Below are 13955 nucleotides of genomic sequence, written 5' to 3'. Positions count from 1 at the left end.
TTACAATGGAGACAGGGCTTGTTCATCTCTCATGCAGAATTCTGCATCTCCATTGTCCACAGAGGCATCCAGACAATTGATCTCTTTGTTCTAGTATGATCATCCCCCCAAGGCTCAGAACTCTTTGTTGATTTCTCTTTATCCTGCTTTCCGGAAGCCAAGTGGAGCTCACACAACTTTGCAGGACTTCCTTACAGATCACTGTGTGAGTTCACTGGCAGCTCAGCTTAGTGCAGTAAAAATTAAAATGTGCGGAGTAGATAGAATCCTTGACTGCTAGTCTTGAAAAGTCTCTATTAGAACATCTATTCTAGCCCTTTCGTAATACAGATGTGGAAACTGAGGTCCAGAGATGAGGAAACTTGGCAAAGTCACATAGTAAGGAAAGCAAGCTAAGAGCAGAAGCCCTCAAATCACATATAACCAGCTCTTATTTTTAAAGCTTCAACAAGTACTGACCCATGGTCGTTTTCCTTATAAGGCAAGTAAGAGCTGGGCTGATGAAAACCAGCTCCTTTGATTTAAAGGGGAGAATAAGCCTTAGCTATTTTGTAAGGGATCTTATTTCCAGTGTAGCTAGGATTCAAGCTCAACAATTGCTAGAAATGAACCTTGGAGGTCCAAGCCATTTGTTCATTTAATAGGTATTTTTGAGGGCCTCCTATGTGCCGGGCACATAGATTCATTGGAGAGCAAAACCAGAGATGGCCTCAGCCTCACAGAGTTCATGGTTACTGGGAGGAATAAGAACTTATTAAATGAGGAATTGGCCTTGTGGTGGAGGCAAGGAAGCCTTCCCTAAGGAAGGGATTCTTTGAACTGGGAGAGCACTGCATGATCTTTTTGTCCCCATATTGACTCATTTAGTCAGTCATTCAACAAGTACTGCATACAACGTCCCATGCAAGGCACTAGAGATATTGCTTGGGAAAAAAAAAAAAAAAGCAGACCAAACTCCCACCATGATGGTTTTACATGTTCAGCATATCTGACTCCTAATTTCTAGGCTGCCCAATTGCCATGGCTGGGCTACTATGTATATTCTTCTATCATCTCACTTCCCAGGGTTGATTGATATTAAATCATATTCCTAACCATAATCAGCTGTCCCTGGATCAGATGTATGTGCCACACCAAGCCAGTTCTCAGGGCAACTCTCCTGAGAGAAGCAACCTTCACACTAAAGTGTGAATGACTGATACTCAGACCACATAAGGAATGGCTGGAGAAACTGTGAATTCTTCTCCTGGAGAAGAGAAAACTCGTATATGATCAGTGACTTCAAATATGTGAATGACTGAGGAAAGAGAGCTCAGACCTCTTATGGGGTAAGAGTTATAGAACATCGGTTTCAACACCACACTACTCAGAGCTGTCTAACAATGAAAGGGTCTTCTTCATGAGGTAGTGAGCTCATCATCATCGATGGTATTTAAGCAAATACCAGCTGGTCACTGATTGAGACTTTTCGAGTGGACCTTTTAGACCCTTAGAAACTATTATTTTATGATCACATTCTTAGCGTTAAGTTCAGAACAAGATTTTTTTTTTTTAGGTGAGGCAACCCTTGGTTGACTTCACTGATTGCAAGGACCTTGTCAGCTTACAATCCCTTATTTTTTATTTTTTTACACCTACAGTACCTGATCTTCCTAGGCGGTCTCCCAACCAAGTACTAACCAAGCCCGACCCTGCTTGGCTTCTGAGATCAGAGGGGATCGGGCTTGTTCAGGGTGGCATGGCCATAGACTCAGAACGAGATTCTTAATATTCCTTCCACAGCCTTTTCCATATCAGTTAACAGAACTCAATCCTTCCAGTTGCTCAGGACAAAAACTTTGGAATCCTCATTAACGTTTTTAAGTCTTTCTACCCCATATTCAATGTGCCAGGAAATCCTATGGGCTCTACCTTCACGTATGTTTGGAATCTTACTATGTCTTGCCATTTCCATGGCTATCACCCTGATGGAACCCACTGACATCCACTGTATTAGCCTAGATTCTCCAGAGAAATATACATATATTCTTTAGAGCAAGTCTCACTATATAGATGATAATTATATATCATATATAAAGATTGGCTAGAGGGAGAGAGAGAGACAGAGAGAGAGAGAGAGAGAGAGAGAGAAATAGAGAAATATGTTACCATAAGAAATTGGCTCACACAATTCTAGAGGCTACAAAGTCAAAGATCTGCAGTTAGCAAGCCACAGAATGAGGAAAGCTGATGGTATAGTTTAAGTCCAAGTTCAAGTCCAAAGGCAGAAGAAGACTGACGTCCCACCCATGGCCAAGACAGTCAGAGTGAAAGAATTCTTTCTTACTCAGCCTTTTATTCTATTTAGGCCTTGAATAAATTGGGTAAATCCCACCCACATTGTGTAAGATAACTTGTTCGATTCAGTCTACTGATTCAAATGTACAACACTGTGTGTGAGGCCCCAAATATAGGACCCAGTTCTCAAAGATATGGATTGAATTATCATACAAATGTAATTTTATAGTTATAAGTAGTGCAAACAGAAGGACTCTGGTCCTATGAGAGGATAATTTCATTAACTCAGTAGCATCAATTGTGTTTTAACTATACCCAATAATCTCTCATACAGTTAGAGAACTGTAAAATTTTTCACTGGGTTTCAGGGCTCATATAATTCTCCCAGAAACCCAATGATGTGGAAGAGACAGGATACTGGTCTCCATTTTACAGACAAATAACGAGGACTTGAAAGAGGTAAACTGAGTAGCCCAAAGTCACACAACCAGGAAAGGAACGGAACAGATAGTCAAGCAAATAACCAGGAGTCTTGCACTGTCTCTTATGCAGGTTTGTAAATGCAGCTTTAACTCAAAGGTGTTCCAGGCACACTAGAGAATTAGATGATGACTGTGGGAGAAGAGGACTGAGAATTACCATTAAACATGGCATAGCTCATGACCCAGAAACTTATACAACCACAGTAGAGCCCCAACTGTGTACCGTATATGTTCCTTTCCCAGCAGATATCAATAAGGAAGAGCTACTTGATACTTTAAAAGAGTAAATAGGAAAAAAAAAAAATAGACATCAACAGTTACAATGGTCAAGCATTATATCGCTGCTACGCCGTAAATCAGAGATTATGTTTCAATGATTCTAAAATGCATTATAATATAACCAGTCTTCTTTAGGAAGTAGAATCGTTTCCATGTCTTTTTCAAGACTTTTGGAAGAGTTGCTTCCGCCTGGGTCAGAGATACAAATTCCTGATGCTCCAGGTGTTCAGACTATCTGCTTAAGTCAGGTTCTTGTCATAGAAGTCTGAGCTGCTGCCTCCAAGATAAAAGGTGAACATCAAAAGGCCTTGATCCCAAGTATGTGACCTCTTCAACACCACGGAGATCTCCGCTGCTGCAATCATTTCTTTGGAGTTTTATACAATAAATGATCATATAATCAAGTCCAATCTCTTCTTAGCTGCCACTCATGGCATGCAAAGTACTTACTCTTGCTTCCTTTCTTTTTTTCCCCTTGCCTCATTCTAGAAAAGATTTAAGATGAATATGCCTAACTCATAAAAATAAAAAGCTATGGACTCTAACGAGTTATAAATTCATAAAATGTGAGCGAGAAGAGACATTATAAATAAAGTTTGGTGAGGTTAATCACATCACCAAAAACTATAAAAATATGTTGTTCAGTAAGTATTTATAGAGCGCCCACTAGATCCACATCATTGTGTTGCTTGATAGATTTTGTTTTCACCCAATATATACTCAATTAAGCATCTACTATATGGATCAGGATTAAAGTAATATTTATTACTGCTTCAAGTTCCTCACCTACCTTTGCTTTGGTCCTAGGATCCTGGAAATTAGGATGGAGATGACTTGGCAGTGAAGAGTAGGCCATTATTGACCAGCTCACTAATGCACTGAAGGCAGATAACCTTCTAAGCCAAACTTGATACAGGGAGGTTTTTCCAAAGATTTTGTCAATTCCAAAATTACAGCAATATCTTACTAACTCAACAACCATTCCCATCCTCCTTGGTAACCACATACATTCATATAGAATTGCAAGGTGGGGAGAAAGAAAGAACCTTAACAGTTTAAAAAAAAAAAAAAAGGCAGCCAATGTCTCTTCCTACTTCCATGAGAGGCCCTACTTCGTTCTTTAAACACCTAAATAAGCCAAAACCATTCTGGATTCTACATCTTCTATACCAAATCAGAAAACACCAACATTCTTCACCCTGTCCACCAGCAGTCTTGCTATAATATAGCAGTGACCGGGCCCAAGGTCTTGAGGCCTATTCATTAACAGGAATGCCCTAAGTCAATTAATTAAGCAGCCAGGAAACAAGGGAAAGTCATTATGTAGATATCTAGAAATTAAAAGCCTAGAGACCCTAAGATAATGTCAGCCTTCTCTTTAACAGCAAATGGGGAGCAGAGTTTGGTTTGAACAATTTGTACTCTTTCTAATTTAACATGAGAACATTGCACAGTTTATAAGATTTTCCGCATCCTTGTTTTCTCCATTACAATGGACACTCAGAAAATGTAATTAACCCTGCAGACAGGCAAAGGGCAAGGAGCGGATTCTAACTCAAGCCTAACTGTCTTTTTCTGCTATGATAGCTCTCTCTCTCTCTTAACTTAAGTCTCCATCTAAGGCATTGGAGTACAAAGTGCAGGGTGGTTAAGTGACCCATGTTCCATGGAGCCTACAACACAAATCCAGTCATGTGATGGCGGATGTTTTTCCCCTACACAACCAGAATGTTCTTAATTGTTTGAATGGTTGGGTGCCCAGCCTAAACCATGGTCCTTATGGCTGTTTTAGATTCATTTCTGGATTTTTGATCTTGAGTATCTTACTCTACTGGCTCAGCCTATTCCTCTTATTAGTGAGTCTCCAGTGGTCTTGGGAAATAAATTTTCACCTCCAGCTTGACCCTATAGAGTCTCATTGGCTGGGTCAGGCTCCCTCTCCTCTTCTATAAAGCAGAAAATTTGGGCATGGGTCAGCTTTTAGGAGTTAATTCACTTCTTCACCTTGGAGTAAATTCTGCATTTGGCAATTCACAAACGACAAATGAGCTTCTGAGCTCAGGGAAAAAAAATAAATAAGTACAAGTCTCACTATTAAACTGGACAGTATGAGTCGTAATTAAAAACCCCCATTATGCCATTTCAACAGGAACACTTCGCTGTCATTAAGCTAAAACAGAATGCCTTGAGGGAGAAATTATTTCTCGTTTGATTTCTGTCAGAATAGCTTTGACTTTGCAGATACATCTGCAGCCACCCTCAAACAAAGGCTTCGAACAGATGAAACCTGATTAAAGATTCATTTCAAATTAACTTCCTCTGCTTATTTCTCTTTTGTAATCTTTATTATTACTTTAAGGAGAGAGAAAAAAAAAAAAAACCAGAAAGAAAGCAACCTCCCTGGATCCACACATAAATCTTCATAGTAGCCACTCAACGATATTAATTCCCCCTGAATATTCCAGCAAAGTACCAGACACTTATGCAACGGCAATTTGTTGTGAAATCAAGCCAATCTATTTTTCGACGTTGTTTTATTCAAGTGAGAGAAGGGGAAGCACTGTTGAGATAGATGGAGATGAGAAAGGACGCAACATCCACAAGTGCTGATGTTCTGATAGAAAAGTCATAACAGGAAAAAGGTAGCAAAGGAGACTAATCTCCGAGCACCTGTGCGATGTTCCGAGCTTCGTAACTGGGTTCTTAGTTGGTCAGAGAAGCTAGGCTTCAGATTGCTTTCTGGTGCATGGAGGTCCTACCCGTTTGTAACTTCATAGAGGCGGAGGACAAATTTCGGAAGAGGACCCTGAGCAATATAGGGATTCGGCATATTTCAGACATATGTGACGGGCGAGGGTTTCCTGCCAGAGGTCATATTAGAAAGAAGGAACGAGAGACTCTTGGGAGAAGCACAAACAGAGAAGACAGAGGCTGGCATTGCAAGTCAGATTCAACAGCAAGGGATGAGCATCGGCAGGAAGGAGAATTCCAGCTGCAGAGGGGAGTAAGATGTGCCCTTTCTGTGCACTTCAGGAAAGTGACTTGAAATGTGGACATCACTAAATGCTGTAACACACTGAGTCTCAAGTAACTTAATAGTGTGACATCCCAATCAAGTATCACGCAAAAGAGGTATCTGTCATGTTTTATATAAGAAACGACCTAAGTCTCCAGGGAGGAGGCACAGTGCTAACATCTACAATCCGCCAACACTGGGTGTGTCTAGGCTCTACCTGAGCACCAATGATGGGATGAGAACCCAGCTCCAGCCTCCAAGTGACAACTCAGTGAACTCTTTGGCCCAAAATAATGGATTCCTGGACTAGCAAAGCATGGAAGAGAGAGGGAAAGCTTTATTACCAAACTCTGTCATATTTAGGGCCTAAGCAACCAAACTGTGGGGCCACCTAACTGAGCATAGCACGGGAACATTCTCCCTCTCACTTTCCAGGAGTTATGACTTGGCTCTTGAGCATCAGAATTTAGAAGTGACGTTTCCGGTTTCAATGGCCTTGAGGAGTGACAGAGTTCCAACTCTTTGGAAGCCTAGATGGTACAAACCTAGAGCAGAGAACAAAGGCCACTGGAAGCAGCATTTTATCACACTCTGACTGGGTTGGCATAGGAAAAAATCAAGTCTGATTGTTAGACAAACATGGATACCGTAAGGATTCATGAAATTATTTGGGGAGGGTAGGTCTTTCCATAGTCAAGAACTCAGATTTTAATTTGAATGTGACTTCACTTCGTACCCACAAATGGATGAAGCCCAAAACACGTGCATCTTATCCCATGTAATACTTAGAAAAACCCTCATACAAAGGTATTGCTGATTTTTTAATCTAAATTTGAATTTAACTTTTAATAAAATTTTTTAATTTAAAATAGGGGAACAGATTTTAGGTACAATTTCAGCTAGATTACATGACCTGTCATACAGCTAGAAAGGGAAACTAGATTCACATTCCACAGTCTATACTCTTTCTCTACTTCCATATTTCCATGTGGTCTTTCAAAGTACAAAAGAAGGGCGATGCTATTAGAACAGCATTCAAAAAGGAGGGTCACAGTCGGCAGATACAACTAGGGAAAGGGCAGGGGGTACCCAGGCTGCCTGAGAGTTTGAGCAGACTTAAATGAAGAGGTGAAAACATGTTCTGGAGGACAGTTGATATCATAGACGATGGAGACTAGAATTTATGTTGAGCTAAAGAGCTGTCTGCGATGAGGACATCACATCAGAGAGATAAAGTAACTTTTCCAAAGCCACACAGCTCTCACGTGGTAAGACCAGGATACAAATCTAGACAACACGTATCTCCAAAGCTCATGTTCTTGAATATCATGGTACATTGTCTCTCACTTGGCTGCCTAAGGGTTTTTGAACTAAGATGGAAGGTGGCAATGGAAGTAGAGTCTAACATGGTAAGTGAACTAGACCTCACAGAGAAGACATCATCGAATATCATAGGAGGCTTCATTGGGGCACTCAGAGAAGAAACTACAATGGACCGAGAGGGAATAAAGGTGAGAAATGGAAAACAGTGAGAGTAGACAACATTTTCAAAGTACAAAGATATTGGACGAGAAATGGAAAGGTGAACAGATGAACGCTTAGGTGGGGAGAAGCTAATGGAAGGGTACATTAACGAGGCAGAAACAAAAGAAAGAGACAAAATCTAGGGGAAGATGGTATGTCTTACAGGAGAGATAGCGCAGATATTCATCCTGGAGGAAATGGGAGGATTATGGGTGCAGATGTAAATACATCTGAAGAAAGCTGAGGGAGGAAGAATGCGGTGACCTCATTTTTTTTTTTTCAACGAATTTTAAGAGTCAGAATAAGCTAAATTTAGCTCCTGGAAAAGTAAAAAAGAAAAAGGAAAAAATGGCCTCTGTATCTCAGTAGCTTAACACAACAAAACTTCTCTCTCACTCACAATGAATGTGGTGATTGGGTTAGCAGGATGTTCCCATGTAGTCACTTGAGGACCCAGGCCGATGGGTCCACACCCAAGTAATTGTCGCTGCAGTGAGAAGGACATACAGTAAATTCCACATCTGTTCTTAAAACTGCAACTCACATTTCATTGGCCAAAGCAAACCACATGAGCCAGTGAGTGGAGACATACAACCTAGCATTTAAGTCCATTAAGTGGAATGCTAGAAATATTTGGTCAATGGCACAAATGGTTATTATAATGACGTGTGATTTCTACATAGTCAGGGAAGTTCAATGGGATTTGGAAGTCTTTAAGGGAATTAGAAGAGAGATGATTTAAAACAAATGAAAGGATCGACAGATTACCTTGATAGCCCAGCTGAGTTTGACATCCATAATTTGCAATGCTGCCAGTCTCACTAGTTGCATGACCTTTAGCAAAACCCATCTTGTCTCTGAAGCTGTCTTTCGATCTGTAACACAGGGGGGTTGGATCATATGGCTTATAAGTTTCTTTACCAAATTCCAAGATTCATCATTTGGACAGTGAATTTGATGCTACTGAAATACCTCACAGCTTAACTGCCCCACCCAATGCCCAGAACAGGTCTTGTAGGGGAGGAAAGTGTCAAGATGCCTTTTGGGGTAGTCCCCACAGGCCATATCAGCATTTACGTCATGTGGTCCTACTGTATTTAATGAGTAAAGGAGAACCATTGCTCTCCCACTGTAATAGATGCACCATGAGTCCGGAAGTCAACGAATTTAATTCTCTTTTTTTGGTTCTCACCACTAGTCCAATTCTCTGCCTCCAATTCACTGCTAGTGAATGGAGTCATGCCTTGGGGGTAGGTGGAGGTGGAGGGGGGTATGGGAAGTAGAGGGAGGAAGGAAGGCAGGAAGATGGGGGGAAGCATTAATAGAATAGAGGCAGGCAATGATGAATTAAGGGAGCGGCCATTAATTTTTCTTTTTGACAGATTATCATCCTTCAGAAGGCAGAGGAGATGGCTCTTGTGCCCAGAGAGGAGACACTTGCTCTCTGTAATACACTCTTTTGCTGTTGTTGTTGTTGTTGTTGTTGTTGTTGTTGTCGTCGTTGTTGTTTTATGGAATTAGGTAGTAGGCACCAAAGAATGAAAAATTTATGACAATTTATAATTTACATGCTAGAAGATAAATAATAACTAAACCCTGTCATTAAATTGGCCCTTCGTTCTTCTGAATCCCCTAGGTGATAAATCTGATTTTGCAACAGCATTTAGTATAAATTGATTTTTCTTTAAGTAGGGAAACTATTTTAAATATTTTGGATATAAATAGATTGTCCTGGGCATTGCATCGCCCAGGACCTCGAGATGAGATGGTCCTATTAATGCAGCTTTCCATTAAGACTGGCATTAATTAACGGAGGATGCCGACCAGGCATTTTGCAAACCAACACTGATGCTGTAAAGCTTTTAAGTTTAATAAATGGAAACTTGAAATGCCGATGTGGCAGTGTGACTAGCTTCCATAATGGGAAAACTGGAGAGATTGACTTTCTTGGGTAAGATGAAAACGCCTTCCCTGGATGCCGATCAAGGACGTGATGGTAAAAGACATTTTATCCCTCCGTTTCCTCATCTTTATAGTGAGGATGAGAATCATTTAAAGGCGTCAACCAGATAACACACGTAAAATCAATATTGACACAGAAGACTGTCATTAAAGGGTAGTTAGCATCATTAACGCACTGGCATACAATAGATTATGTAATAGTCAACAGTTATTGGGCGCCTACTGTATTCCTGCCCCTGTTTTAAGCCCTTCATGTACATCGACTCCTTTAATTCTCACATGCACTGTGGGAAGTAGGTATCACCATTTTCTCTATGTTGCTGTGGAGGAAACCAAAGTACAGAGAGAATAAGTAATTTACCAAAGCGAGCAGGCAGCTCCTAAATTGTAGAGTGGTGAAGCTGAGATTATTCAGGAATTGAACTATCATGGATATGCTTACCTGGGCCAGGCACATTCCAGGAGTGGGAACACAGCGATGGAGAAAATAGAAAAGAAAAAAAAAATCCCCATATTCACAGAGCTTATGTTCTAGAGGAAAGGATGAAAATTATAAACAGAATAAGTAATACTATATGCACCCTGTAGGAAGATGATAAGTGTTTAGAGGAAAAATAAAGCAGAGAAGGCTGACAGAGAATGGGAGGTAGGAAGGCAGGAGGTGGGATACTGCAGTTTTAGTCATTGTCGCTTTTAGTAGATTAATACACAGGGCATCTGTTCCCAGAACTGGAACTCGTAATCAGTCCACTACATTGTTTAGGGGGCAGACAGATCTATGCTTTGAATTTCATCTCTACATTGTATTCTCCTTGAAACTTGAGGCAATTTGCTTAATCTCCCCAAGCCTCAACTTCTCAGTCTGCCAAACGAAAATATCACCTGCGACAGGATTGTTGGGAGGATGCAGGATGACAGAGATGAAGGTGAGGCCACGTGGCCTTTTAACATCTCCCATTTCCTTATCTACATAATGGAGATAATAGTAGCACCTACTACTTAGGTCTATTATGGAGAGTAAATGAGATAATCTATAGTAAGCAAATAAAAAAGGATTTATAGGTGACCCCAAGAGCTTACCTGAATTTGGCATCTTATAATTTTTGTGGCCAAATATCATGCAGTGTATAATTTTGAGAAAGACTGTTTTCTCACCTATCAAATACCAGAGCTGGATCAGATGGCCTGAGATGAAATAAGTAAACACAGCGCAGCAGCATAAGCAATGCATCGAATGTTCTGTCCGGCACATGGTAATAAGTAATAGTAACACCAGTTATAGAGAGCTTTCTAGGTACAGGGAGCTGTGCTAACCACTTTGCAAACACTGCCTTCCCTAGACCTCGTCATAACCTTAAGAGAAAGACGATATTATTATTCCCACTTTACAGATCTGCAAACAGGATTGGTAGGTTTAAGTAAGAAACTTACCTCACATTCACCCGGCTGCCAAGAGGCAAAATTGAGTGTGAGGACTCAGTCTTCTACTCCAGAATGATTTTCTTGCCTGAGAAGTTTGGAGTCATGAAGATAGTGTTCAGGACACAGCAGACGCTCATTAACTCTTTGTTAAATAAGCCACCCTTTCTTTTTTCTGGGTCAGATGCGGTGTCTCAACAACCCCCCACCAACTCTAGAAGCTCTAACATTATATTATATTGCCTGACGTAAAATAGTCTAGTGGAATTTATGTGGTCACTGATGCACTAATTTTGTTAATGCCTGCATATAATCTCCTCTCTTTCTCAATTATTCATAACAAATGCATCCTAATGATCCACCATAAAGGGTTGGTGAATAGAAATGACAGGATTCAGTGCCACCCTTGTCTCCTGGTTACAGGGAGAAGGCAGAGGGTGGCAATTTCGAGAAGCCTCTGGAGAATGACTAAAGATTGGAGCCAGATGGTACTTGCCATAATTTTTTAGAACTCGGCCGTAGCTCAAACACATACCACAATTTGCTGGTTTTTAACCTGATGGAATTGACAGAAAGCAAGTATTACAGCGAAACGGATCTGCAGAAATCACCTGATCCACCTATTATTGTACAGATGGAACAATGAAGCTCAAGGACACGAAGTGACTTAGCCCACGTGGCCTTTCCCACTGTAATAGCCTTTGCTCCACAGGTCAGAGAACCAAAGTGGAGATTCTGCCAGCTGCTAAGTATGTCCGTCCTAATTATGTCCTGCCTATGCGTTCTGGAAGTGGGAGAGTAACCACAGAGTGGGTTTGGAGGCCCACTGGACCCACTGTGAGATAGACTTCCATAGATCACCTGACCCTCAATAATACCTACTCTGGCTGCAGGGCCACAGAGATGCTTCCATTCTCCTGGAATCAATGCCATTTCTTAGCCAGTGTCCAGTAGTCTCCAAAAGGTCTGATTGTTTCCTTTTCCCCAAAGCATAGTGATCCTGGACAAGGCTCTAGGTCCTTTGCAGGAAGGCTGGCAGATAGATTTACATCATAAATTTTCAAGAGGACCCGGCCTCCTTCTCATTGGAGGGGCCCGAGGTCTACAAATCAATCTGAGGCTGGGGATTGATTGAAAGACTTATGACTCTTTGTTTTTATGATTTGAGTTAGACTTTTGTTTACTTGACCAAGAACTTTTCTGCTAATACAGCTCAAGTAAGAATTTAGTAGACTTCCTGTCTACCTTACTTACACGACACATACCATGATTAACTTGCCAACGCCATAGGTCTCTATGGGTTGAATTATTCTGATTGCTGCTTTGACTCTGCTGTACCTTATGATAACTATGTCCACCTTGCCCTTGGTGGTTGAGTGCCTCCACTTGGCCCCTACCACCCCAAGATCCAATTACTCCCATGGTTGTGGTTTGATAAAATCTAAGACCCATGGAGCCAATTGAGATGAATTGTGAGCCTTTATTAACCAGCCAGCAACTGACTGTCTACCAGCAGGGTTAGAAGAGATCAGTCTGGAGCCTCCAGAGGGGATAGCTTAAAAAGCCCCAAAACCCCCTCCAGCAAACAAGCAGGTTTACAGAAGCAGAGGCTGGCCATTAACACATCTTTACACAAGATAACTACACCCTTAACATTAGCATATCTTTGCACAGAATACCTCCTACAACTACACCCTGTTTAACATTAAACAATGGAAGCAGAAGTTGGCCATTTGAAAATTTTCCACCCTTAACACCATTGCATTTAGGTTTCCCAGTTGAGTGGCTGTGGTTCCCTCTGTAAGGTCCAGCTACAGAGAAGAACAAGGACAAAGCTCTTCAAGGATGCCAGGCTCTCCTCACGACTTTACTTCTCAAAACATTAGAAAAAGCTATGTCTTCTGGGCCCTCCCAGTGTAGTTGAGCAGGTCTTAAATGGCAAATCCACACTAAAATTCCCATCTCTCTAAGCCTCCGAATCCAAATAGATTCATTTCCAGTTCGTTCCTGGTCAGAGCTATCTTTTGATCCATGTTTCAGCCAACCCACTAACCAACCAACCCACCAACCAAACTGTTAAGAGTCCTAACTTCTGAGCCACAGCATTAACTGCAGAGTCTCTGCTTCGTGGGCCCATAGCAATCCATTCGGCCTGATTCAACTTTATTTTCCTTCCACCCTTATCCCATCCCATATCTGTTCCCCAACATAGTCCCCAGATTTCTGCTTGTGTAAATGAGAAAACTGAAGTAGCTCTTTTGGTGTGTAACACACCTCCTCACAGGTCATACTTTGAACCTCACCTTTGGTGGTGTCTTTAAATCTAATCAGAGTAAAGGTGAGGTTGTAAATCTAGAAGCAAAGAGAGGTGGTGGGGATGGGGTCCTGAGGAGAATCAGTATTATCTTGCATGGCAACTGCCTCAGGGGTCTCATTACCATTTCCTCAGACAGTACAGGGTTAATCCCCTCGGATGAGGTGAGAAGTCTGACAGCAAGGCAGGTAGACAGGAAGCTGCCACTGTGCTTTCATAGACCTCTTCCACTGGCAAAGACGACTTATCAGGATTTAGAGGCTCAATGTCCCCAGCTTCATCAGGATCTCCCTACATGTCCCCATCCCAACATAGAGGATCCCATTCTTTCCCAATGAGGCCCTGCATTTTATTTTCAGTAAGTTAAGCCCTATAGCTCACGAAGGGAAGGCTTTCCCTCGGGGCACCGGGAAGCTCCTGGGCCCTTTATATGGAACGGCAATCCCCGAGCTCATCCTTCTCTCTCACTAATTTGTTCAGCAACATTAGGAGCAGCCAACCAATGTCATTATATTCATTAGTTTTCCAAAAATATTTGAAAATATCACATACAGAGTTACCTAGCTCCTTACTTCCTGTTAGTGTTTGATTAGAAATATCCACGGCAGAAATGTGGCGTCTCTCTATAAACATGAACTTTCTGGATTCTCAGTGTTCCCTTTACCACTGAAAAATAGTGGTG

At 41.4% G+C, this 13955-nt stretch overlaps 1 pseudogene; it reads right to left on the bottom strand.

Annotated features, from left to right (window-relative positions):
- Positions 1-1631: 1631 nt before the first annotated feature.
- Positions 1632-1750, bottom strand: LOC118607348 (annotated as a pseudogene).
- Between the last annotated feature and the right edge of the window lie 12205 nt (positions 1751-13955).

The sequence above is a fragment of the Rousettus aegyptiacus genome, unplaced genomic scaffold, assembly GCF_014176215.1.
Source record: "Rousettus aegyptiacus isolate mRouAeg1 unplaced genomic scaffold, mRouAeg1.p scaffold_m13_p_8, whole genome shotgun sequence".
NCBI classification, from domain to species: Eukaryota; Metazoa; Chordata; class Mammalia; order Chiroptera; family Pteropodidae; genus Rousettus; species Rousettus aegyptiacus.
This window is presented reverse-complemented; position numbering and strand designations above follow the sequence as displayed.